Source organism: Lathamus discolor, chromosome 1 (assembly GCF_037157495.1).
Source record: "Lathamus discolor isolate bLatDis1 chromosome 1, bLatDis1.hap1, whole genome shotgun sequence".
NCBI lineage: Eukaryota > Metazoa > Chordata > Aves > Psittaciformes > Psittacidae > Lathamus > Lathamus discolor.
This window is the reverse complement of record NC_088884.1, coordinates 99,672,533-99,700,228: the sequence shown is the minus strand read 5'-3', so window position 1 is coordinate 99,700,228 and position 27,696 is coordinate 99,672,533. Positions and strand designations below refer to the sequence as shown.

The 27,696-nt window shown below is 40.6% G+C and overlaps 1 long non-coding RNA gene across 1 annotated transcript; it reads right to left on the bottom strand.

Annotated features, from left to right (window-relative positions):
• Window positions 1-3,914: 3,914 nt before the first annotated feature.
• Window positions 3,915-26,194, bottom strand: LOC136018557 (uncharacterized). The gene is made up of 2 exons (XR_010614481.1): window positions 23,569-26,194; window positions 3,915-5,226 (listed from the first exon to the last, which is right to left on the bottom strand). It is a non-coding gene; the product is annotated as an uncharacterized LOC136018557 (long non-coding RNA).
• Between the last annotated feature and the right edge of the window lie 1,502 nt (window positions 26,195-27,696).

The following is a 27,696-nucleotide window of genomic DNA, read 5'->3' as shown; positions in this document are numbered from 1 at the left end:
CCTATGCTGGGGCCCCAGAGCTGAATGCAATTCAAAATTCAAAGTATACATCAGTATGCATACTGACTCAAAGTATACATCATTCCGGATGAGATCTGTATTTAAACAGTAAACCTCAATATAATGCATATACAATAAAGCTGTTAGAAACTGACATTTATGTTTTGCATTGGCATGTGGCAGTGCACTATTTTAAAATCAATTTTCCAGAGAAAAAATGAACAGGAATATGTGGGTTTGTACTGTTAAAGTTTCCCAAGAGAGTGGTCAAATCAGCTGGCTATCACATTGAGAGGATGACTCTACCTCAAGTAGCATCCAGCAGAAGAGTATCTAGAAGAACTCTCCCTTCTCTCTATTGATGGAATACACATTGATGAAGGAAAGGCACCTTACACAGTGGCATCCAGAAACTGCCTTTTTCTTCCTCCCTCCCCATCCCACCCACCACCCCCCCACCCCGAACAAAGGAAAAGAACAATAAAGCAAACTCCCAAGAGGAAAATAATCTATGTATGTCACTGTGAGACAAACACGTGGCAAATTATACTCTGGAAAGCAAAAAGAAAGGCTGCTGGCTATGTTAAGACAGTGATGAACCAAACGTGGGGAAGAAAAATCGCAGGGAAGAAAAATGTAGTGGCATCTGCACCAAAATATGGACTGATCTGAACTTGTGCAAATAATTGATGTAATAATATGCAATATTAAGTTTTTGTGTGAGGAAAGCTTATATTTGTAGATGTTATATGAAGAGATGTAAAACAGAAGAGTTGTACTGCATAGTGGGAGTTTCTCCTTTTCGATTAGGAGCTATGCAGAGGACCACCACATCAACAACAGAAAAAGGAAAAAAAGAGCTTGTTTTTATCACACTGAACTGGAAATCACAGTATATTTCTGACAAGAACCCGGCTGGTGTAAAAGTCCTATTGGAGATACTGCAGAAATACCACTTTGATCACCTCAGCAGAGCTGTTCATAGTATAGGAAGACTGTATCTGAGTATAGGAAGTATGGATCTGAGGGCCAGACACCCATTTCTTGAAGGAGGAAGGAAGCAGAGGGGTTGTGAGCCTGCCATTAGCACAGCCTGTTGCAAGCTGCACGCTGTGGATCACATGGATGGCTTGTAGCTGCTCAGTCCCCAGCAGGAGCCCAGCTGAACTCGGACTCGTGAGCCACTGAACCGACAGGAGGAAGTGGCATCTTCTCTTCTGAAAAGGAAGCCTGGGAAAGCACCAGGCAGAGAGAATATACCAGAAAGCTTGTTGTGAAAAGCAACAGGGAAACAAAATATTGATCTGTCCTGGTCCTGTGTAGCTGTCCGTGTAGGTGTCTGGGAACTGGCTAACCGGTTGGATGAAAGGAGCTGCTCTCCCTGAGAAGGTACAAGCAGAGGAGTTGTTCTAACTGCCTGATTTCCTTGATACTGCATGCAAATAATTTCTGTTCAGCAGAACGAATTGCACCCAGTGAAGTGAACAACAGAACCCAAGCTATCATCCCTAGGTATGATCAAGTACCTGCTATGAAATCACAAATGTGTCACTGAAAAGGGCAGGGAGCGCTTCTGAGGGTAAGTTTCCTAACAGGTCTGAACTATGTACTGTCCACAGAAGATACTGGCAGGCACTATCTCCAAGTGTCTCACTAGGCTCATCACAAACATCCTCTATCGGCAGCTAACAAGGGGGCAAGATATGAAATTAAAACAATATGCTATTCTTTTTGGCAGTCACTGACACAATGCAACAAATACTTGAGTCAATAAAATCAGATGGCAAGGAGTCATCACCAAATGTGGCAAAACCAAAATTCACATGAGTTATTCTAAATAAAAGTAGAAGGCAAACAAAAAGCCATTATGAATAGCAGATTCAGATAGCTTGGAAGCATGTACGACCAGCCAAGGAAATTGTTCCAAAGAAACTGGGGAAAACTGGGAACAGCATGTTCAGCTAGTTTCTCTTACAAAAACTGGAGTTAAAATAAGAACATGACATCTCAAAATGTCTAACACAAGGTTTACTTTTCCCACAGGGCCTTGTGAATGTGAATTACAAGAAGTTAATGTTGTTGAAAGGAAGAATATTGGATAATCTGAAATGTGGTACTGGCAAATATCCTTTTGTGCCTTCTGGTCAGAAAAAACAAAGACTGCTAATGTTAGCAACACTGCTAGAAAAAGGTAGACTCTGTTTCTAGACCTGAACAGCCATGGACATATTCTTCAATTGTACCAGATACAGCAATGGAAATAACTATAAAAAGCTTATCACAGGAGGGTGGAAGGGGCAACCTGTAGAGAAGTGAAAGCATTTCATTTGAAAAAGGTTATTTCAGAAACCTTTGTGCAGCTGACAGAACATAAAGTCTGAGGGATACAAAAGGAAAAACAAACCCTTATGAAAATATATTTGAATGTGAGCATAGAGAATAAAATGAATTTCCAGTTATTAGAAAGGAAGGTATTGTATTGTCACAATATTCTATCACCAGACTCATCTCCAGTTGACATATAAGCAAGGGTCAGGCCACAAAGAGGAGTACATTGGAGTCAGGGCTGTTAAATTTACATCAAGCATGTTAAATTAATTTTTATAACTTTAGAAAGATTTTTTTCCCCTTCAGTAGCAAACAAAGTTTGCTTAACAATACGTTACCTTCCATTTATATGGATGGTCTTGGGGGTCTACGGGATGAGCTTAGTAGTATTTTGTCATTCTGTCATTCTGTTGTCATTTAGTCATTCTGTAGTTCGGTAACTGCTGGCAATCTTGAAATGCATAGATCTGTGTAAGTGAACTGAATATATGTAAGTGTATATATTCTTACTGGGTGAAAGTTCTTGGCAACCATCAAGTAAAGGGAAATGTACTGGGTCTAAAAAGTGATGAGGCCAGCATTTTTCAACTTCTCACTTCTTAGAGATCTTTTCCAAAGGATTAAGTACATCTTTCCCAAGCAGTGGAATGCAGCTTAAAATGCAGTGTTGCAATAAGCATCTATCTAGTCTGGGAAAACAGGTTATGTATTTAGACATCTCAGCAAAACCTGTATTAATTAACTCATTTAAAAATATTGTTTAGCCTCCTGCATGAATAATGAGAGGAACAAATGTAAAATTTGTTATGGCCTATGAATAGCTAACGTATCTTCTAAAGCTCTGACCATAAGGGGAGCTGAATATTACCTTAAAACATATTAAAAAGTAGTGATGCATTAAAACATGTTTTTCTTTCTGTCTCCAAGTAGAGTCATAATAGCTGGCATTGTTTCACCAGTGCTGAGTTCTAATTATTGTGACAATACTATGACACAGATCCCCAAATACAGACAATCTTGTATCCCATGGAGTTTTTAATCAGAAAGACAAAACAGATAAACCAGGATACAACAAAGTCTGTGTTTCTCCATCCTCCTTTTCTTTGGCTTGATGGTGGTCTGCAATCATCCATCTCCTACTGATGCTAATGCAGTGGTGATAGACTAACTGTACTGGCAGGAAATAAACCTCAAAGGGCTTTCAGTTTGCACCTTGCAGAACTGGCTTTGTCACTAAGAAAAGATGAATTTACTGGAAGGCAAAATCCTGCATTAAATAAAAACTAATGCCTGTGATTAAGAAATCTTGATACAGCTTTTGCAGTGCAGAAGTATAATCAGTGTATCAAACACATCTGGAAGGTGCTTCTGTTTATTCAGGAGGAGACACTGGAATGTGAATGCAGGCTAGGTTGGGCCATTCTAAACTTGAAGAATGTAGGTCAGGCACATTTCAGATCTGTTATGACATCTTTTTTCCAGAAACAAGATGAGAACATTTAAAAAACAAAAGCCAAACAAAACCCTTGGGACAATTATTGATGTTAAACTATGGTTGAATTCAACTCAAAGACCAAAGTCCATCATTTACAGTAAATGATCTTTTATTTATGTAGTTCAGTGTTGATCAGTATTTCACTTCTGATGTCTTTATCAGCAGTTTCTTATTTTCCTTAATCCATTCCCTTCTGCACTGTGTATCACTAGAAGAAATTATCTTCAAAAAAAATTGTTGTTTCCTCTGAATGTAACAAAAGTTGAAAGCAGAGAAATGGTGGATGATCCTGATTGCTGGTGCTGCGATAGTGTCTAGAAATGGAGGCTCCTTTGGCAGAAACTCGTAATGGCATTTCCATAGGTAACTGCTATTATTAATGAGTTTGTCTCAGTGATTCCTTGAGCAGGACTCTTCTTTCTGACCCCTCCTGCAGTCAGGCACACTTTCAGCAGATGTGAAATTACAGTTTTTTCTTTCCCAGAGCACAGATGGCAATTTATTTTCCTCCCAGACCTCATTTCTGAAGTTACTAGGCAGATGGGAATGGACCATTTAGATATCTTTTAATAACTGTATTATAGTTATGTCATTCTAGCCTGTTTTTTTGCTCTCAGTGGATATGCCAGGGATTAGGAAGTTAAAGTCCCCTACAGACCTGTGAGACAGAGAGAGAGATCACTGATCCTTCCATTCACAGCTCATGGCGCTGCTTCTCAGGCCTTTCATCCCAGTCTCATCAAGCTTGGATGATCCCTTCAGTATTACCTCTCTCAGAGTAGAAGTCCTAAGAATGACAAGACTTGCTATTGTCCAACACGTAAGAGTGGCGTGAGTGACAACAGCCACGGAGAGATGTTGGTTCTCCAGAACATTTATTTGCAGATTTGTGAGGCCCAAGTCACCAGGGCATTGGTCAGATTTAATGAACCAGTTTCTCCTAAAGCACTAACCAATAACACCAAGTCTTCTGAACCACGAGGTTATGTACCCCCAGATTTCTGTAGGCTCCAGAATCACAGGAACTATAAGTGTGCAAGCCTGATTGCTCAGGTTCCCTATTGAAAGCATGACTTTCTCGTTGTGCAGAAATGGATAATGAGGTGCAATTTTAGTTTACTGCAAATGTTGTGTGATGATTGCTTTTGTCCTGTATTTTCCTTTTCCCCAGATGGTAAACACTGAAGTAATAAGTATAGCAATAGAGTGGATATTAGTGTTGTCTGCAAAGTGTTTAAGTTCTGAAAAATATACCTGAGACACTAGGAAGTAAAAGAGGGTGCAGTCTATTTTAAAAGGCAGACATCCAGTTCCAGGTGGTTGGAGGGCAAGATCAGAGCACTCATTAATGATGTGGGTGGTCTGGACTGAGAGCTGAACCCTGTGCAAGGGAGTGGACTGCGCTGTGGGAGAAAGAAAGGTTGAATTTATTACTTTTTTACTCAATTCTGTTAAGTGGAAGTTATTCATGGAATATCCATATAGGCGGAGTTGCTGGTAGAGCTGGCAATACTTAGTTTTAATTTACTGAAGATATTTAAGAAGACCTTGGGAGGAAAAAAAAGAGGAAATTAATTTTCAAATGAAAAGCGGCTGTGGGGTGAGTGTTTAGCTCTAAAACAATTCTGAATTTTGGAAAATCTGGATCCAAATCTCTTGGGCCATGGAACGCTCTATCTCTTCTTAAAATCTTTATTTTATATCCCCAAGGGTCTCCATGTGCTTGTTTCATTTATAGACCATAGGGGCTTTTTCAGGAGAGGCAGGGTAGGTGCCTTCCTCTGATTATGAAGTAACAGGACCCCCACCATAAAGCGGGTTTTGGAAGTGCTACAGTGGTATAAATTAGCAAAACCAACTTTCTGGCCAGTAGGTACGGGTTCCAATCCATTACTCATAGGCAAAATACCCCATAATCATATTACCAGTTTTACAAGCAAAGCTTTTTCAACCACATATTTATCTGGTATGCGTTTTTCTTTCAGAGAGGAAATGCTTTTTTTGTTTTAATGAACAAATAAATAAAGGTACTTCCGCACTGCATGGAACATTTACACCTGAGTTTGTGATATACTGAAGATGGGAGCAGGTGCATGACTTCTGCAGCACTGCTGGGAAACACTGGACCAAAGCCTCTGTCAAGACCACTGAAAAAAAGACCTATTATTGGTGGCACCAGTCCCAGGTATGACAGCAGAGACTTTGGCCCATTATACTTTCAAGGTCACTAAACCAAGGTCACTAAAGACAGCAAATAGAGAAAATGGAGAAAAAAAATTCTAGAGCAGCTAAACTGGAGCAAATGAGTAAGGAAGCAACTTTTTTTACTATCCATTTTGCATGTAATACACTCTTTCAAAGTCAGCGATCATTGGTCTAACAGGTTTAGCCTACTTGAGGCAAGTTTAAAGTTGCAACTTGGTTTAAAAAAGCAGAAATTAACGTTTTCTAAATTCCTAAAAAACAGTATGTTCAAGTGCGTCCAATTTACCTCTGGTTATGAGCTATTCCCAAACAAAACTATAGAGGGACCAGAGAGGATGTATAGTCTCCATCCCTGGAGTTACCAAAAGCCACAGGCATGGACCCGGGCAACCTGCTCTGTTTTCCTCTGCTTTAAGTAGGGGGTTGGAGAAGACCACCTCCAGAGGTGACCGCCAGCCTGTGCAATTCTGTGAGCCTGGGGCTGTATCCCACCCTGTTTGAAACAATATTTGGAGAACATTGCTTCCTAGGACTCTTGAGTGGTTTAGAATTGCATCCAGACAAGAATGTAACTCTGCTATGCTTTTGTTGTGGGTTAACTCCAGCACACGGCTGAGCCCTACACAGCCCCTCACTCACCCCTACCCAGGCAGGACAGGGGGGACAATGGCAAAGCAAAAAGTGAGAAAACTCACAGGTTGAGATAAAGACAGTTTAATAGATAAAGCTGCATGTGCAAGCAAAGCAGAGTAAGGAATGAATTCAGCACTTTCCACTGGCAGGCAGGTGTTTGAACACCCCCAGGACAGCAAGGCTACAACACATGTAACGACTACTTGGGAATACAAATACCTTATCCCCAGAGTCCTCCCTTCTTCCTCCTTTCACTCAGGTTTTATTACTGTTCACAATGTCATGTGTCCCAGCTGTGCCCCCTCCCAACTGGCACTGCCACCCCAGGCTACTCACTGGTGGGCAGCATGAGAAACAGAAAGCTTCAGCACTATGTAAGCACTGCTCAGCAGTAGCTAAAACATGGGCCTGTTATCAACACTGCTTTGGCCACAAATCCAAAACATAGCACCATACAAGCTACCACAAAAAAAAAAATAAATTACATGTATCCCAGCCAAAACCAGTATACCAGTTCTTTTTATTACCACAATGCTTATCTTCTTCAACTATCTTCTGTGGTCACTTTATGTTCAGTCAGCAAAGCCCGTATTTTATACTTATTCCAGCATTTTTACTTCATTTAAAGAGCAATTCCAACGACTTACTTCCATATTTTATAAAAAAAGAATAATTTCTTTCTGTGCACCGGATGTATTTAGCAACTCTGCAGTTGTAAAAGTCTTTGCCAAAAGAAACCCCGTGGCCGACTGGCGTCACACTTAGCTCCAGCAAGAGGAGCTCTTAGCTACTGGCTCATTTCCATTCTCCTTTGCATCCCTATAAATCAGGAGGCAGTTATTTAACACGTAAAGGGTACAAGCAGGAACGGAAACTGGGTTTAGGCTTCCCTACTTTGCCTGGTATCAGACTGTTGTGCTACGGATAGCCATGAGCCACTGCAGGTCCCACAGCCGCATTGCCTGCAGCTTTCTAAAGCTGCTGTAGATCACAGATTCACAGGGGTCACATGAAAGGAAGAGATCTGTGTTGCACATATTTTTCACTCACTATGCTAATGAGAAGAAGTACTGATTGGAAAAAAAAAAGAAAATAAAAGAAAATTAGAAGGCGCTTAGTGGAGAACAGAGAAAAGGTGATTGGGACCAACTCAGCACAAACGGAAGGGGAAACTCAGACATTAATGCAAGAGACTATTAGTGACTGCATGGAACAGTGGAAGGCTGTTGGATGTCTGAAGGCTTCCAAAACACCCCGAAGAGAGAAATCTAGTGATTTCCAGCCTCCTCCTGTGGTTTATTGCCTGGCGTATAATGTCCTGAATACATCAGATATTACAGACTCATTCATCACAAATGCACTTTAATGGAACAAAGGGCAAGGGCAAAATTAATGCTGGGGAGAAGGAATGGCCTAAGTGTGTGTGGAAGGGGAGAGATGATTATTTCTGTTTTAGCTTAAGTTGAAAGATTGCTCTGTATTTGTGTATGCAAAGCTTTTCACTAATAGCTACTGGAAAACCACAAAAGTAAGCAAAGAGTACAGAATTCCTGGATTTATGAGCATACAGATGATGGTTATCATAAAGCTCAATTGAAAAATCCCAGATATACCACATAAACATTAGGAGATGGTTTTAAACTAACAAAAAACAACAACAAAAAAGATGCTAAAAGACAAAATTCATCCCTGTTGTGAGAATGCTGTAATACTTAGCCACAAAAAGGGGACTTAAGCACACAAACGGAGCTTGATTCCAACCGATTTCATTTTGCTTTGCCAATTTAATTCAGATTTTTAATGTACCTTTTGAAAATTTTGAGAAAATTGGATGTAGGAGAGCTAGCAAGAGACTCACTTGCAATTGGGACTTTATGAGATGTCAGAAAAATAAATGTGGTAAAGACTTTGGAGATCACTAGGGTCTCCAGTTGACTCACTGAAGAAACTGTAAGCAAACACTATGGGAACCAGTAAGTCCCATTAGAGGCTGTATGCACACTTCTAACTTGCTCTGCACACAAAAGCAGCTCAGAAAAAAAAAAAAAAATCCATATTTATGAAATCTGAACTCACTTCAGAATATTTTAATAACAATAATAGCTTGATTAAGATCTAAGTGAAAATATGAAGCTCTAAAATGAGTTATTTTAATAGTACATAATTTTCCCTTTTGAAGCTTTGCCTAGAAAGGAGTTAATCCTCATGGACTAAAGAACACAATACACATAGGAAAGATCTTTTGAATGGTTATTCAGTTCTGTCATGTTAATGACACACATGCAATTGTGCAGGCCCTACCCACACAATTAAGATGGCAAAATCAAGCTCTCTTAAACCCAGGTATTGCCAAAACTCAGGCTGCCTCTACAATTGCTGTTCAGCCCCCTTCCATGCAAGTTCTGTGATAATACCATTGGTTTTATGGGGAAAAGCTACTCTTTTTTTACAGTGGAGTCTGCCTTTAAATACAGAATTGACTGTTCAGAGAGGTCAATAGCTATAAGAAATATAGTCTTCACAGTTCAGCTAGTGACCTATTTACTACCCACCATCCAAAGCCTACAGAGAATCGAGTTTCTGCATGTGAAGGGAAGCTGTGGGAAAGAAAATGATGAGATCATGCCATTGAAGAAGGAACCGTAATGCAGCCAACACAAGAGGGCTAAATTAGGGATGCTCACAACCACCTCAAGAGTTGCATTTTCCAGCACTTCAGCATTTCCTAAGTATATTTCATCTAATGATCTGATTTCTGAATGTTATTTCCTGGTTTTTCTTTATGTCTGAAGACCCAATAATAAGCCACCATCAAGAACAGTGCTGAATGCTGATATGCCCTACTGCCATATAATTGAACAATTATAATTAATAACAGAAGAATTATAATAAGGGTTATTCTTTCTCCAACATATATCCTGCATCAAAATGATGAAGTAGAAGAAATTGCCAAGGATATCCAGCCCGAATCTCTCTACTCATGCCCCTTGAGAAGATGTGTGTTCCCATAGACCCAAGCCAACTAAACGCTGTTGTTTAGGTCTGGCCTGGGAGCACGACTTCCCAAAGGCTAAGCTGAACCAAAGTTGCACAGCCACTGAAAAGAAAAATTTGCTCTCCCCTCCATCCCCATTGCTTCTCCTCCATCCTCTTCATTACAGAAGAGAGACTCCTCTGGCCCCAAGGTGCTCCTCTGCTTGAATTTCAGCAGCTTCCCATACACAGAAGAAGACCTACAGCTTTCCCAGATATGTCAAAAGACATTTTTACAGTGGGAAGCATTCAGCAACCCAAATGCAGGGCTGCTCTCTGCTAGTTCTAGAATGTCTGGACCAGATGGCAGTGTCACAAAAGCACTGTTCATTCATATCTGTGATGGGAGAGTTTATATTTCCATACATTTATGTCTTTGGATTTCAGGCAATGACTTGTGAGAGACATGATATTATCTCAGCACTGGTGTCACATAAGCTCATATCATAGGGATTTATTTCTTGGCCATCCCAGAAGGAAATGATCTAATTACAGGCTAATATAGTAGGATCATTATTATGTTAGCTGCCCAAGCCTTCTCATTATAAGACCCCTTTTTGCATTGCCTGTAATTTTGCAGTTTTAACTCTTTGACCCAATTTCTTTCATCCCATGAGACTTCTTCAGTCTTTTTTAAAAGCAAATTTTTCTGCCAAATCCCACACTAATTCCCAAGAATGCAGCTGAAAAGAGAGATACTATTTTCCTAATGCCAAATCTTCCATACGAAAACTCTAGCCTACATGTAGCTTTGAGAAGCTTTCTAGAAGACCAGAAATCTGGGTTGCAGGGGGACTCACGGGATTCTCCTTTGAAAATCAAATGAAACTTAGTGATGCAGCAAAAGCCTAGAAAAACTGCAGTTTGCACACATTCAGTAGAGGCCTGCCAGAACTTCATAATGCAGCTCTTCAGAGATGCTGTCTACAACGAGCACACTAGACTTTACAAGGCTCTTCTGCGGCAGGAAGGGTTGTAACCTAATACCACTAATAATTGCTCCTTCAGATTAGAGTTGCAGGTCTGTGCAACAGATTTAAAGTTTCTAGCATGCCGATAAATCCTGTTATTGTCAGGACAATTACACAGTTGAATTTTCCTTGTTTGCATCTTTCATAAGCTTAAGAATTTTGGCATAAAACTCTCCAAAAAAAAAAAAAAAAAAAAAAAAAGGCAAAACAACAGTATAAAACCCATGCAAAGTGAGTATTATTATCCCCATTATACAGATTTGCATCTGAGATATGTGAAGTTTAAAGCCAAATGTATCCATTGGTTTTTGGGTATCCAGCCAAAAAAACAAATCTGATTTTTAAAAAATTCAGTTTTTCTGATCACATGGCTTGACACAGCTGTAGCTGTGTGTTCTCAGAATCCTGCAAAGCTGTTTCAGGTCTCAGGAACAGGCACTCAAAGAACAGGGAGTGTGCAAATGAAGACTACCTGCGAAGAGCATGGAAACAAAAATGATCTCTCACGGTCCATACCTGAACTTGCATTACATAGGGGAGTACAGCTAGCAAATGAAAGGGACTTCCTGACTTGAGAACTGACTTACAGTAATATCCTTTTAACACAGTTTACCCACCAAGATTAAACTTCATATGATATAAATAGGCATATTCATTTCCCCAAAAGTATTTGGTCAGACCTATTTCAATATTAGCTTAGTCTTTCTGTGGGTTTTCTCTCTTGTTTGTTTATACGACCAAAATTGTAGAAAATTATTAGCATATTTTATCTTGAAAAAGTTTCACCACTGTTTGCACAGTCATTATGGCAAGTATTTGTATAACAAAGATGTTATATAAATACAAAGATAATAATACTTTTATTCTAAGGTTAAACCTTTCATCATGGTGTATTATGCAACAATTAATACTTTCTATTTCAGGAAAACTGATGTCTAGCTAACAGTAATAAAAGTACTACACTATGAACTCGAGTACTGGAAAAAGGTGCTGACAACTGGATGTAATGGTAATCACACATTATTAAAAAATAAGCAGGGAAAATAAAATGCATATTTTCTTTAAAACTGTTGAGCCATTCTAACAAACACAGACAATCCCTTGCAATTAAACAGCATCCTCTTTGCACTGTGGTGTTTACAGCTCTTTCAAATAGCACGTATGTTTTGTGCTTTTATCAAGTGTGCTTCGACGCTTTTCTCCTAATGAACAATTGTATGCATGGTAGTTGAGAAGCAAAACAAGACTAAGTTAAATATACTCTGGCTGCCTTAACTCAGAATTTCCTTGTATTTATGGATTTATATTAAATCCCTAAGGTTATTTTAAAATTGTTTTCAGTGTTATTTTATCATTAATCTTATTATCATCCAAAAAAACCTGGCTGCAAATGATTGCTTTGAGGATTGGCAAACACATTTGTACAGCTTGGAACAATTTATTGAAAACATAAGAGAACATGCTGTCTTGAAATGCTGTTGTTCAGAAATGTTCGTTTCTTGAATTTCCATTCTATTTATGGACTCTGAAGACAGGAAAAATACAATTTAAAGTACACCTACAGGCTGTGTACCTTTTTTTTGACCACCTTATTTTAACCTCAAGAGAAGGATCTTCGTTGTCTAGCCATGACTTTGCAATGGAATCCTCAGCGGTGGCACACAGCCGCACACCAGCCAAAGTAACATGCCTTTTCAAAACACTTGATATTTTCTCCAGGGGAGGAACTTGTAGGCAGTCATGTTGTAAACCAGCGAACATTGGTTTAACAATGAGAAGAATTTTCGTTTCAGTTCAACAGAACAATCCTCTTTAGCCAGATGTATTTCTGTGGGCATTTTAGGCATAATGAAGATTTATGGCAACGCATTTCTTTACTCCCCCCCTCCCTCCCATATATTTGCCATCTCTATAATACTTGAGTCATTTGCACATTTACATAACTCCCCAAGATGAAATGTAATTATTTTTGCTATTTTTCAGCTGGTGAAAGTGAGCTACAGCCAGAGTTACACAGAGCACACCTAGAAGAGCAAAAGATGAAACTCCCAAATGGTGAGCCCCAGTTCAAACAAGATGAAATTTTCTCTTTCACATCTGTAATTTAAGCTCCAGGGGCCAGATCAAGTCACGAACAATTATTAGTCACTGACAGTTATTAACATGTGAGTCCACACATCCTCCCCACAGCACACTGAATGTTTATGTCCCCTCTTCAGGGCATGCGTTGGGTGTCCTGCTCGGGGGATGGCCTAGGACTTTCCCCAATCACCAGCTAAGGCAGCAAACCAAATGGCTCTGTCTGTTCTAGATATTTAAAAATTTATCTTCACATTCCAGAAAATTGTTTATTTCAGATGCCATTTTTCACCGATACCTGATTTTTAGCACTTTGTATTGCCCTTTATGAAGTTTTTTAGAGAGTTAAGTGTTTTTTCTTCTGCAGTTGTAAATCTTGCTACTTCTGCTGACTACACAAGTAGCAAATAGAGAGTTTTCTCCCCTCTTTCTGCTTTCCTGGTCAGCCATTGATCGAGTACTTTGTCACCCGCTTTTCCTAAGAACACAAAAGCCCAGGGCTTTTCATCACAAATGGTTTCTTATGCTTTCATTAACTTGGGAGGAAGAATGGAATGAAATATCCTTTCATATGAAAATATGAAATACTTTCAATATGAATATTTTCAATATGAAAAGCTTTTAACAGAAGTTCATCCCTCAGTGCATCTTCCAGAGGGACAAAAGAAACCTATTGATTACTTGGAGTATTGTGTATAGTGCTGGTGTCCTCAACATAAAAAAGACACGGAACTGTTGGAACAAGTCCAGAGGAGGGCCATGAGGATGATCAGGGGACTGGAGCACCTCCCGTATGAAGGCAGGCTGAGAAAGTTGGGGCTTTTCAGCCTGGAGAAGAGAAGGCTCCGTGGAGATCTCATAGCAGCCTTCCAGTATCTGAAGGGGCCTATAGGGATGCTGGGGAGGGACTCTTCATTAGGGACTGTAGTGATAGGGCATGGGGTAATGGGTTAAAACTTAAACAGGGGAAGTTTAGATTGGGTATAAGGAGGAAATTCTTTACTGTAAGGGTGGTGAAGCACTGGAACAGATTGCCCAAAGAAGTGGTCAATGTCCCATCTGTGGCAGTGTTCAAGGCCAGGTTGGACAGAGCCTTGGGTGACATGGTCTAATGTGAGGCATCCCTGCCCATGGCAGGAGGGTTGGAACTAGATGCTCTTAAGGTCCTTTCCAACCCTAACTATTCTGTGATTCTATGGCTTTCAATGGCAAAAATCTACTAGGTCAAGATTTTTTATAAAATTTAATCTCAATTTCTGTAAATCCCTCTTCCTGGTTGGATACAAAGTTCTGCCTGCATTATCTGTCTGCATGTAGGTTTCATACAGGAACAAATGCAGACCTTTCCTCTATACTGGAGAGAATGAGCTGGCTCCCTCACGAATCAGCTAGAATCCCATACTTCTAGCTTGTTTCCCCACGTGGTCACTTGTTTCAAGCTCACAAAGGCTGGACCCAAAAGCCCAGCAGTCCAACTTGACTCTCCTACATTATTATTATTATTTTTAATCCAATTTTGAATGAGGAGAGTGACATATGTGCTTAGGCACTCAGAATAGCTTCCTTTTAAAATTAAATATAGCTGTCTTTCAAAAAATTGAACTTTGGAAACGCATTAGATAGAAAGATTCCCCTGAGCACAAGTATGCATAACTTAAAATCACAGCCAGACTTCAAAGATGCTGCCTTTACACCCACACCAGGCTCATTTTTTTTGTAATTCTTTTCTAAATAACTGATTACCTGCTAAGCATTAAATAAGCAATTTGCACTTTCTCCTTTATTCTTTATGGGGTAGTTGACCTAATGGTGAGAGCACAACTACCAGCTTAACTGACAGCAACACAACGCAGGTCAGGTCACTCCATCCCAGTTTCCCAGGGCTATGAGGCACGTATAATGACTTCTCTCCTGTTTCACTGTGCTGTAAAGGTTACTTGAGTAACTTTTACCATGTTCTACTTTAGGTCTAATTCGGCATCTCCTGCCAAGTAACTAGTCCTTACTTAGACTGATGACGGAGAGCTTAGCAATGTTTTTGTCAGGGCTCTAACTCCAGAAAGCTGAGATTTTTGTACAGAAACTGCATGACCACTGGCAAAAATTCAGCAGCTTGACTTGCACACTGGCTTACGCATCACTTCTGTTTCCCCAGCAAGACAGTGCCTGTATATTTGTTTGTGTGAGGGCCCTAAAATGAAAATCAGCTTTTGGGAGTTGTATCTGTACTCTGCTGAAGTCTCCTTTCTTCCCATCCTGAGCAGCACGCCTCTTTCCAGAGCTGCTGCCAAGGGAGAAAGCTGTGCTGTCCCAGCCACCTCCAGTCACCACACTCCGAAACGATGCAGAGTTAAATGCTACGGGTGCCACAGCTTAGCACACAGGCTGATCCGGACAGGTAAGTGGTTTATCAAAGACAACACTGGGTTTGGATTTCCAGCACTTCCCCCCCCCAGTCTCTCCCACTGAACTTCACACTAAAAAAAATTAAAAAAAAAAAGTAAAAAACCCTACTATGGAATCCTAAGGCCACCTTCAGCCATTTGTTAAGTTACTCATCTAAAGACAGCAAGAGAGAGATTAAGATAACAAGATCATAAAAAACTGAATAGCTACTGGCGCTCTCAGTAGATCATGCTTATCTTGAGATAATCCAAGAGCATTTTCTCATACATCTAGCACCATTTAAAGAGCAGCGGTCAGGTTTTCACAAACTGTGAGATGTTACAGCAGGATCAGTGGCCTGTTTGTATTTAGACACAATGTGCTTTGCAGCATACTTTTGTTCGGCAATATATCGTGACAAAAACCCAACTGTTCCCAATTACTACCAGGTAAGTAGAGAGTTTACTTTCTGAACACCTCGTTAGGTCAGCACTATTTACTGACATACAATTACATTGATACAGACTCTAAAAATAGTTCACCTAGATTTTTCTTTAAGGTCAACCCTGGAACCTTATGGTAGCTGTTGCAGTTTTCATGAGCTTTAGACCTTCCTGGAAAGCCACTGGCTCAGCCCTCGTTCCCCCAACTGTGGGGGAAGCCTGGAGAATCTGATCTCTTCTATCAGTGGTCTAAATTAGGCAAAGTGAGTAATTTCATTCTCTTCACATTCCCAATTGCTGTTTTACTGTTACAGTATGTTAAAACTCCTGTACAAAGCCTACCTGTCAGTATAAATGTTCAAAATAAACAGAACCAATTATGTCCTGTTGACCAAATGTTGGTTTAATCTCCATGAAACCTACCTCAGGTTATTTTAAAACAGACATACTTTGTAAGTTATATAAATCTACTTTATTTTCTTAGGACATTATGGTTTTGTTGTTTATTTTCAATTTCTCCTGAATTCCGTAAGTACAGGAGTGTACAATTATCATGGGCAACCTTCCCAAAGTGTTATGCAAGGTGATTTGGGATTCTGCTCCAGGAGCTTCATCATCTATCTATCTATCTATCTATCTATCTATCTATCTATCTATCTATCTATCTATCTATCTATCTATCTGTCTATCTATCTATCTATCTTTCATTTCAACAGTTAATTCCCTCCTTTGCCTATCTGATCTGTGCCAACTCCTCTTTCTTTTTTCCCTGGGAACCTGTGCTAACTCAATCCCCACACCAAATCTGCAGTATAAGGATCCATCACTGTTAGCTTTATGCCTCTCACGGTTACAGTTGTCTTGCTTGGATTTTATACTTTGCATGTATTTTATGCATATAAACTTTATGCACAGACTGAGATGTTCAACATCTTTGTCACTGACATGGACAGTGGGATTGAGTGCGCCCTCAGCAAGTTTGCCGATGACACCAAGCTGTTTGGTTCGGTTGATATGCTGGAGGGAAGGAATGCCATCCAGAGGGACCTTTACACGCTTGTGAGGTGGGCTGATGCCAACCTTATGAAGTTTAACCATGACAAGTGCAAGGTCCTACACCTGGGTCGGAGCAATCCCAGGCACAGCTACAGACTGGGCAAAGAAGAGATTCAGAGCGGCCCTGCAGAGAAGGACTTGAGGGTGCTGGTTGAGGAGAAAATGAACATGAGCCGGCTTCAGTGTGCGCTCGCAGCCCAGAAAGCCAACCGTATCCTGGGCTGCATCAAAAGGAGCGTGACCAGCAGGTTGAAGGAGGTGATCCTGCCCCTCTGCTCTTGTGAGACCTCACCTGGAGTATTGTGTGCAGTTCTGGTGTCCTCAACATAAAAAGGACATGGAACTGTTGGAACAAGTCCAGAGGAGGCCACGAGGATGATCAGGGGACTGGAGCACCTCCCGTATGAAGACAGGCTGAGGAAGGTGGGGCTGTTCAGCCTGGAGAAGGCTGCATGGAGACCTCATAGTAGCCTTCCAGTATCTGGATGGGGCCTATAAGGATGGTGGGGAGGGACTCTTCATCAGGGACTGTAGTGATAGGACAAGGGGTAATGGGTTAAAACTTAAACAGGGGAGGTTTAGATTGGGTATAAGGAAGAAATCCTCTACTGATAGGGTGGTGAGGCACTGGAATGGGTTGCCCAGGGAAGCTGTGAATGCTCCATCCCTGGCGGTGTTCAAGGCCAGGTTGGACAAAGCCTTGCATGGCATGGTTTAGTGTGAGGCGTCCCTGCCCATGGCAGGGGGGGTGGAACTAGATGATCTTAAGGTCCTTTCCAACCCTAACTATTCTATGATTTTACGATTCTATGTTTATTCTCATCTTCTCCCACAACAGTCCAACAAAGAAAATGACAAGTCCAGAAGGGTATTATACTCAGCACACTGTTTCTAAAAATGCTGCTAAAAGCTTGAATGGGGGCAAGGGAACACATGTAGAATAAAAACCCACTATGCTGAAGGGCATACCATTCTTCCTGGTATATCCTAGGAAAGGACTGAGCACCAATACCAAAGCGGCTACGCTTTCCTGGCCTGAATGCAGTAAAACATTTCAATTCAATCACGAGCAAGCAATCCAAGCATTTCCACTCACTAGACAGCCGACAGGCAGGCAGACTGAAGTGTCCAAGGAAAGGAAACACCTTAAAGAGACTAAAATGCTGAAGCATTTTTGCTTCATAACAAGTATTGCCTGGAGGACACTGTCCTTACTAGCAGTTCTGGCTTGGTTTTGGTTACCGTATAAAGAATCCCCCAGGGCTCAGTATGGTTTCAGGAACTCACATGCTATTCAAACGTGCAGTCTCTTTCCCTGAAGCCACGTCACCAGGCACTAAGAGATGAGCAGCCCAAAAATAATATTTTGGAAAGAGCACTGCCAATCCACCCTTTATGTGAACAGTTTTCTCACTGGCTCACCTTGAGGAATTAAAAGCTGATACAAAAGCCCTCCAGGCAATCTGCCTCTGTTGGTAGTGTTAGCTTGTATCTTTACTGATTTTAGTCTGCTGTGATGACCACTATCATGTACCAGGCAGAGTTTTGGTTTCAGTTAGTGCATTTAGCTCTCTTACTCCTGGGCTATAGCTTTTTTCTAAATCTGCAGTTTTCTTCTCACACCCATTCCTCTTTCATTTGTTGTTTCCATAAGGCATAATACAAAGAAATGCTGCTTCTTGTTCACAGAAAAAAGCCCTAGCAAAACAAACCCCAAAGCCACAATTTGTCCTCCCTCTTCTCATGCCTGCTGGCCACCTGACCATGAGGCCATTTTCCATTAATCTGCTGACAACCATAAAAAGGGTAGCAGGCAGCACTCGTGCTCCTACTCCAGAGACAAACCCAACACTAGGTGTGGGGATCCTTCTGTAGCGGCTACTGCACATTGTGGAGGAAAGCTGGGAGGCTGAGAGCATTAGTTGAGGCTGTCCATTTCGCAAAACGAGGAGCAAAACTGTCATTGCCTCTATGCGTTTAAGAGAACCCTGAGAAACATGCTAAATGTTAGAGCTGGCTGGGTAGATGAATGTACCTCAGATCAAAGATCAAGGGCACAGCTTCAGGCAGACGTACTGGAACAAATATGTGGAGGAAGGAGCATGTGTTAGCTGCGAGTAGAGTAGCTAAAATAACCCTCAGCTCCAGTGGTGGTGAGTGGGAAGAGGACTGCTGAACTCGCAGCGCTGGGAGAGATGTAACTGCTTTGACAGCAAATACAAAGCAAGACAATCAAGTAACGTTAAAGAGACAAGTTCTCATCTTTAAACTGCAGAACTCCCTTACTCTGAAAGCATCCAGAAAACCCCTAATCCTCCACCATTTGGAGGATTAAGACCCAAGCAACCCAAAGTGCCAAGCTTTCCCAGGGCACCTCAGACTGCCCTCATGCAGCCTTTTAATGCTATGTGAGCATCACAAACTCATGTCCTTTCAAACCAGTGTGATTAGCAGTGCAAGTCTGGTATACTCTTAAAAAAAAAACCCAAAATAAACAAATTAGTGAAATACAGTAAGAGGAGGAAGGAGAAAGAGCTTTATTACATGTGAACACAGATCAAAACATTTTTCTATGCCTATAGGGGTTTCAGAAAGAAGTACAACAAAACGTAACTTTCAATGAGATGTAATTGATGAATGATTTATGGGCTATTTGTGTAGAAGCACTAAGCATGATAAAGTCTCATCTTGATAAATCAGCTCAAATTCCACTAGTGCCATTAATAAATCAAAAGCAGGTCAGCTCCATTCTTAATGTTATTACTGTGGTGCCTTCTGTCTGCTAATGCAAGTTTTAACATCTTCTTCACACATTAGTATGAGACAAAGATACATATACCTCCTTAGTGAATTAATTAGGAGGATTTCGCATCCTTCACTTCACAGGCAGGACATCTCCCCATTCTCTCCCTCACACTCTTTTAGCTGTCTGAAGGGAACATCTATAATACACTGAAGGAAAAGTATAGAACACTATCATAAATCCGAGCCAAATTAACATGCCAGCCCTTCTAGAAATGGAGGACTTCCCTTTCCCTTTCTGCAATACCCTCTTCTCAACCCCTTCCCTTCACCCCCCAGATGCACAGGTCACCCCCTCCCTTGTGCTGACACCAGCACTTGTCCAATTGCACGGGAGGTTGATGCAATTTTCTGTCCCAGCAGAACTTAAAAAACCCCCAACATAAAACAACAACAAAAAACCCAAAAGCCCACACCACACTGTTTTGTACACTAGCCAGAATATCTGTGGGAACATTCAGCAGAATACAAAGGCATTTAAGTACTTTAAATTGATTTAAATGCAGTCATGAACACCAAAGCCAGCTCAAGGTAAGAGAAAAGGAGAGGACAGGATGGTATCTCCTCCTTCTGATAGCTGCCAGTTGCTGATTTGGCTCATCCACCTATGAAACTTTATCTTAAGATTCTATGACACATTTGTGGGCTTAAGAATCATTAAGAATACCAATTAGTCTGATTTCTAATTTCACTGAGTCTAATTAGTTCCTACACACAAATAATTCTTCACATGCCTTCACTGTGCGGGTCATTGCTCATCTGCAGAAAGAGCTGGACACTGTATTACATTTCATATCTATTACACATCTTCAAGACATTAAGCCTCTACTTGCAATACCAAGCACCTTTAAGATCACACAAGAATTGTTTTGTGTTTTTTTATATAGTGATTTGATAAGCTTATGTCCTCTGAAACAGAATCGGGTTCTGGTCAGTGTGCAAACCCCACTCCTTACAGCTTACTTCCAAAGATATTAGACAGAGAGAGACAGTACAGATAAAGACTGAGGAGAAATAGCTTCTACAGACTCTTTAGAGACTATTCAGAAGACAAAGGGGTCGGAAGAACATACCAAAAGATACACTGGAATTTAGGAATCTTAATACAAGTACTGGCATGCCAGTCTGAGTGGCTTTTTCCGTTTTAAACAAAAGCCCAAGAGTAGTTTCAAAAACCAAAACCAAAACCAATTTCTAGAAGGCTATGTTCTACTATTCCGTGTTAATTTTGCCAAGAACATGATTTTATGCACAGAAACTGAAGATCTAAAAACTCTGCATAAAGTTGCATTGGGCAGACACTGCTATATACACATGCTCCCCGCCCTGCTGAGTTTACAAAGAGCTCATGAGGCACTCCCCTAAAAATGAAAGGGCTTTCTATGTAAACTGCATATTTCAGTCCCAAATTTAAAAGTGCTTATTAAACTGAACAGTCACTAACTTCCTATCTCTGCATTAATCAAATATTAACTAGACTGAGGAATGAGATGATGTAGCTCATATGAAGCTTTATTCCCACATGTTTAATCTTCCCAGAGATTTCACAAATGGTTGAGGCATGACCAAGATCTGCAGGTGTTTATGGGCTTAGGTTTTCACTTGTCAGTCACTGTTGCAGCCTCGGAGCACCTTGCAAGAGCTAAAAACACCACCATCAATCACACCTCCTTCCTTCCTTCCAGTAGGTAGGCGTAAATTACCTGACTTGGATGACTGGGCTGGAGGGGAGGAAAACAGAAGCAGGGCAACCGAGGAAACTCACTGGAGGAGTTAAGCGCTTCATGCCAAGCATTCAGAGCCTGTGGTCGTTCTTATATCTCTTTCGACACACAGCTCCAAAGCCAAGATCTTTCTCGCACATAAATTTGGGCTCCTACATGCAAATCTTCTACGTTTTCTGCACAGGCCTGTGGCCACAGTGAAGCACACCTGCTGCAGAAAGCCATACAAGCAAAAGGATAACCATTTTGGAATGCAGGCGCTAATCCCACAGAGGGCTTCGAAAAACAAGACAGCCACTGTATGGGAAGAGGACCTCATTAGCATATGGGACACCAGTGCGATGATCTCACAGTGACCTGCACTGCTCAGCAGGCAATCCACAACAGGTTTGGACCAGATGGGACTTTTCAGGGTGTGATCTTGGTTCTTGCTATTGGAAATATTCATGCCTGGCTGTCCCAAGTGCATGGATCACTGTGGAGAATAGGGTGAGATACAAACTCATAACCAGAAGCAGATGGAAACATTTATTATTGTGGCTCTTCTGCACTCACAGAGCCGTGGGGGGTCTGAAGGGTCTGAATGCCAGAGGCTGACAACATCCCTCTGTGATGGGGGATGTTACAGAGAGGCAAGCTATCTCAAGCACACTCCTCTTTCCCAGCAAGAAATCGAGCTTAGCTTTTGTCCACTGCTGTTACACCAGGAGTTCCCAGTTAAACACCAATAATATTTAGACAGTTTGTCATGTATTAGTCTTCCTTAAGAAGACACAAGGAAAAAAAGATATCTTATTCTGACTGCTTTATTTCCTTACTGTTATTTCTCATCAAAATTTACTCCATGTTTTGCCACACAAAACCCTGCACTGCTTCATCTTGTGACTATATGTATATATGAGCTGGGCATTTTAGTAATTATCTCTTGCAGCCTTCCTCCCTCATTTACTGCTCCTCCCTAAGAGATTCAAAACAGGAAAGACCTTATTTCATATCTGAACATAGCATAAAATACTCACCAACTGCTTTCAGTAAAGAACTAAGATAGAAATCACAAGATTACTTTATCATATAGGCTACTCATTCTACAGTGGCTGTGGAAATCACTTAATACTTCTTTACTCAATTATAAAGAGAGTTAATCTCTTTCACGCTTGCAAAGACTTCTGTTATTATTGAATGGAAGCTATCAGTAAAAACAATGCAATGGGAAAATACCAGGCTCAGTAGGAGTTGGCGACCAGCAGACATAACTGTGGGAGTGACTCCCACAGTGGGTTCTGGCCAAGATATGCCAGTTATGTGCTCTTATTTTATCTTCATTGTAAACTGGGTTTTCGACAAACACCTACCCCCTCCCCCCCCAAGGTTATTGAACTAATGAAGTGTGCAAGGTATTTTGCAACTGAAAAAAGAATTGTCAAGGGAGGTTTTTCTTACTGTTCTTTCAAGCTAATCAGTAAGGGCTAATCTTATTTTGTATCATTAGACCAGTGCTTATCCTGGGAAAAGGGAACCCAAGTGCTTTATACGTAGAAAGGCACTCCTCTCATCACAGGTGCCCACGTGGTGACCCCACTTCAGGGAGAGGTGATGACCTGAAGAAGGAAGTGCACCACATCAGCAGCTGAGCTGGAAGCCCAGCACCCACATGGCCCTCACTCTTTTGAGCCTTGCCTCCACTCCCCCTGCTCCTTAGCCACTCACATAGCAGCAGTGTTAGCTTGGTCAGCTTGCTCACATCAGCAGAAGTAACAAATCCTTACTTAGTTTATAGCTGCATTTTTAAAGTCCAGCATGATGTTTCTGACTCATCAGAAACTGTAATTGCTATAACCATCCCAAGTGAACAGAATCACACCTGAGACCAATCTGGCCTCACTTTTTCAAGTTGCTATAGGAGAGATGGATTGAAATGAACTAGTTTAGCTCCCTAACATCTGCTCAGCAAATGCTCACATAAATCAGGATGCAGAATATAGTACATTTGCCACACCCTGAATAGCAATAGTCATGCAAGATGAAGAGGAGAATGAAATCCTGGACTTGAAGTCCATGGCAAGACTCCCATTACTTTTAGGAATGGCAATATTTTAATGTAAATTGTTACCAGATGGTAGATTTTAGGACCAATTGGAAAATGCAGTTAAAAGTAAAAAAGAACTGAATAACATGCTAGCTGCATTAATTTATTGCATTCAGATTATCAAAATACACAAAACTTGTGTATCTCCAAACAAAAACCATGACTGCCCTCTTAAAAGTACCCATTTTTACTCAGAAGAAAGCTGAAAGTCTTCTAACTAGTGAAGATTTTTCCCCAAGCAAGCAGATTTTCCATACCAATTTGACTTTCAAATGCATAAAGATGTTATTTTTTTAAAAGTGTATTTTAGATAAATACAGCATCTTACCTATGCGTAGGTCATTCTCCCCATGTTAAATAGAATCTTTTCTAACTGGGGGCTGTTTCTGAGATAATACTGCAGCCTCCTAAATCAAATTCAAACCAAACATCAGCTAATACAATAAGCATAAAAGGTGCTTCTACAAGTTCATGTGTGGCTGTTGCTCCCCCCCCCGCCTTTAAGTCCTTACAAATAATGTAATAAAGATATTGCCTCCAGACAGTTATTCTTAAATTCATCCAAGATTGAGATGAATTACTGTAACTCACGCTTCTCGGTGCGCTTGTTTCAGACTGCCTGTATGTTTAGGACGATTAACTTACACTGATCACATTATTAAAATTTTTCTATAACCCTAAGGGAGAATAAAAGCACCTTTTTCTCCTTCATGCTCCAGAACTACAGGTAACAGTTTGCAGAGCTGTTATGAACAAACACATTCTGACTGCTGGGCAGCACAGGGAGATGTTTTACCCAGGACACAAATTTGAGATACTCTTCCCAAAGTCATTTTAAAACATTTTTATGGGTCTGCTTATATTTTCTCATTGGCTCCATCTAATTTTCTCACAAAGTGAGTATAGGGATTGTTATTTTTAAACTGCTAGCCACAAACTCCATTTGACATATTAAAGTCAAGTTAGTCTTTCTTATTCATGCTACGTCATCCCTGAGGACTCCAGAATTTCAACTTCAGTCAACTATCTCATGTCCAGCTTAGCTGTCTCAGCTCTCAAAAGATTATTAATAAAAATGCTATTTTAGCTACTGCTGCTAAGAATTTTGCCTTTATACAGAGAAGCAGGAATCACCTTGATTATACTATTGACTTTCCTGAGACCTTTAAGATACTTGCAACACCAGCAGTCAGCCATTTATCCCAACAGTTTTGGCACCAACCACTAAAAGAGGAACGTTAATCAACTTCCACACCAAAAGCCATCACTTAGCTATTCAATGCAAAGGACAAACTGGAGTATTGCTGCAGCTCCAAACTGCGGGCAAATGTTAGCTTATCATTTCCTGCAAACTCCTCCTTTACACTCTTTTCCACAAAACTGTTTATAGCAGAGCTTCAGCTATACAGATCTGGAGAAAAGCCAAGAGTCCCGATCCCAGCCCAGTACTCCACAGCACAGCATTCTAAGACAATACTGAAGAATTTGATGGGAATGTCAACTACAAGATAGTAGTGTCATTAGTGCTCTCTACTGGATGAACACGTAATTACTCCAAACTTAATACAACACATCAGGGACATCAGTAACAAAGCCGTTTAAAACCACTTGTATTTAAATGATAATACTTTGATTATATTTATAAAAGCTTATGCTACCCAAAGCAAGTTAAAACCTTATGTCAAGATGCAACAATCAAGCCCCTGAAAACAAAACACAGCTGAAGCCACAACTGATACCTGAAGTAGGCCAATTAGAGAGAAAACAGGCAAGACTACACAAGAATACTCGAGTCAAGGTAGTTTTAATAAGAAATATTCCTTCCCATTCTTCACATACTATAATCCATATGCAGAGATGAATTTATAGCCAACAACTGTGAAATTCAATTTCAGATACTCTTCTGCCCTCAAAAGTAGTAATGCATTTGGAAGTCGCAAAACAATTTTCTTCACAGCTTTACCCTGTGATTAAAGGGGAAAGCTTCTACTTGGCAGGTCACACCAAGTCATTACTTAGTTCACTGTGACTACAAGTTGAAGAAGACTAAGTAAGCATTTCTGTTACCCTCCACTGTCACCACCAGTGCCTATGGCTCCATCTGAATGAAGAGAGCCATAATTTGCTATTTCCTCAAGCCAGCAGTGAATCACCAAGCCTTACCACCAGCAGAAAGGTTGTGCTGCCATGTAGTTCAGCATTATTCAGAGCCAAAATTATCTAATTTGGCACTAAAGTGTTGATGGTTCAAGCACCTGCAGCCACAAGCCTTTGCTTAAAAATGAGTAGTGACTAGCCTTTGTGGGAATCTCTTCATAATGCAATTCCCTACAAGTACCTGAAGCACAGCTACCACTATGCTACTTCATTCTACCACTGGGCATGCACACTTCTTAAGAAACTCTTAAACCGTTGAAGAAACACAGAACTTTACTGTAACTGCTACTTGTCTGAATTTCTACATACAAAACAGAGGCTTTACTGAGTCACATCAGGTTATATAGATGCAACAGCTCATTTTGATTTTTTAACTGCATTTTTTAAATTTTTTTTTGTATTTTTTATTATGTTATCCCACGTTTGATGAGATTTAAGAATTAAGCTTATGACAGTAGCATTTAAAAGCTAACCAAGAAACACATGCTATTACACACAGCCCAGCGCCAACAAGCATGCAGTGTACAAGATGATCTGTGTCCTGTATCAGTCAACTGGCAGCTGCAAGAGACTTGAGGAGTGGGAGGGGGGATGTAAACAGGGCAAACACCACAACACTGATGAAGCCACAGCAAGAAACATTTCATAAGTACCATGAGAATTTATTCCACTGAATTTGTTTAGGGGAGAATAAGACAAAGTTGCCAGATGGACAGGGCAGAACAGGTAAAAACCACTACTAAACACAGAGCTGCTGAGAAATTTTCCCTGCTTAGTGATCCAGTAGTTTTTCTTACCCAGTGAGTCCCTAGCTTCATTCCTGTTTTTCAAGTAGGAAGGCAATAAAGGAAATAATCTTGAAGAGTCCTAGTGATCTGAAGGAGAATCTAATGAAAATCTGGAGGTTAAGGAGACTTCAGGGATGAGGCTATCTACAACCTAAGATACCTATTCACATCAGATTGGACAAATTCTTACAATATGTAAGAGTGTGCATCATACTGTAATAAAGTGGGAAGAAAATTCAGGCAGAAGAATTACTTGCGGAAAAAAAGACTCTCCTTGGAAAATAGCTATTAAGTTAAAAAGACAAACCCTCGAATATTTACTTTTGCCAAAAAATATTTGCTTGAATACAATGTAGACAGATAGGAGGCTGGGCGTAAGTGTAGCTGAGATATGAATGAAAACAAGTAGGTCACAGTTACCTTGACCAAATGACTGCTGTATTTTTTCCCACATGGGTTTTAATTTATGCCTACATGACTTGAAGTTGGTAAGGTTTTGCTTAAACATCTTCTCTTTGGTCTCAAAAATAAGAGTAGGAAATCCACAGCTTTGCATACCCACATACTCTGAAGCTCTTGCTCACATTTCTTTCCAGCTTTTCCCTCCCCTTTCTTAAAATCCTCTGGTTGTTTTCCTTTCATCAAATCCTCTTCAAAGCTGAGCATTCATGTCCATTCCCAGAAGTGAGACGGGGAACGTGAAAGAGCTGCTGTTGCTCATTCTGGTCTCACCTACCTGGCATTTCCTTAATACCAAAGATGATCAAGTTAGATGGAGATGAGCTGACTCCCAGTTTAAAAGCAGCCCTGTCAAATAAGCAGTTAGAAGCCTGCTTAGCTGAAGTTTCTCCCAGCTTGTGTCTTATGCTACATATTCACAACGGGAGAAGAAATACTGACCACAGTATACAAACTCCGTATTAGGTGTGCTTCCAGGAAAATCAGAAGTTTCAGGAAGAATTCTCTACTCCTCCATACTTGTGATGAAAGGAAATGTTCTTCATCTGTGACTATACTTAAGCCTGTGGTCTATGAACAAAGGATGCATTTCAGGTCTAGTGCACTATTAACATTTTAGTCTTTCCATAGATGCCTTTCACCCTAACACACCCTGTGAAAGCATGGGAGCAGCAGCACTACTGTAGGCTGCCATGCAAGATCACACCACCACCACCTAGGATTCCGCTCCAGGAACTGACTGTTCTTCTGCAGAAGGGTTAATAACTGCTTTTAGGAAACTAACTACTTAAGGCCTGTTTGTTTTCTATTCCATATCCTCAGATTCATATTTCTTATTATCCTCACACAGCTTCATTCACTTCAATCCCCAAATGCAAAATACAGCAGACAAACCCAAATGATGAAGTCATCCACCTAGTTGCTTGTTTATACTGCAGCCAATTCCCTTTCCCAGTAAATTCTGCATAGCTGCTGCTTTCATGGTCTCATCAGTAGGAAACACCTTCTGCAGCCCTGGGATTTTTAAAGTCCAGCAAAGAACAAGCAGCTCC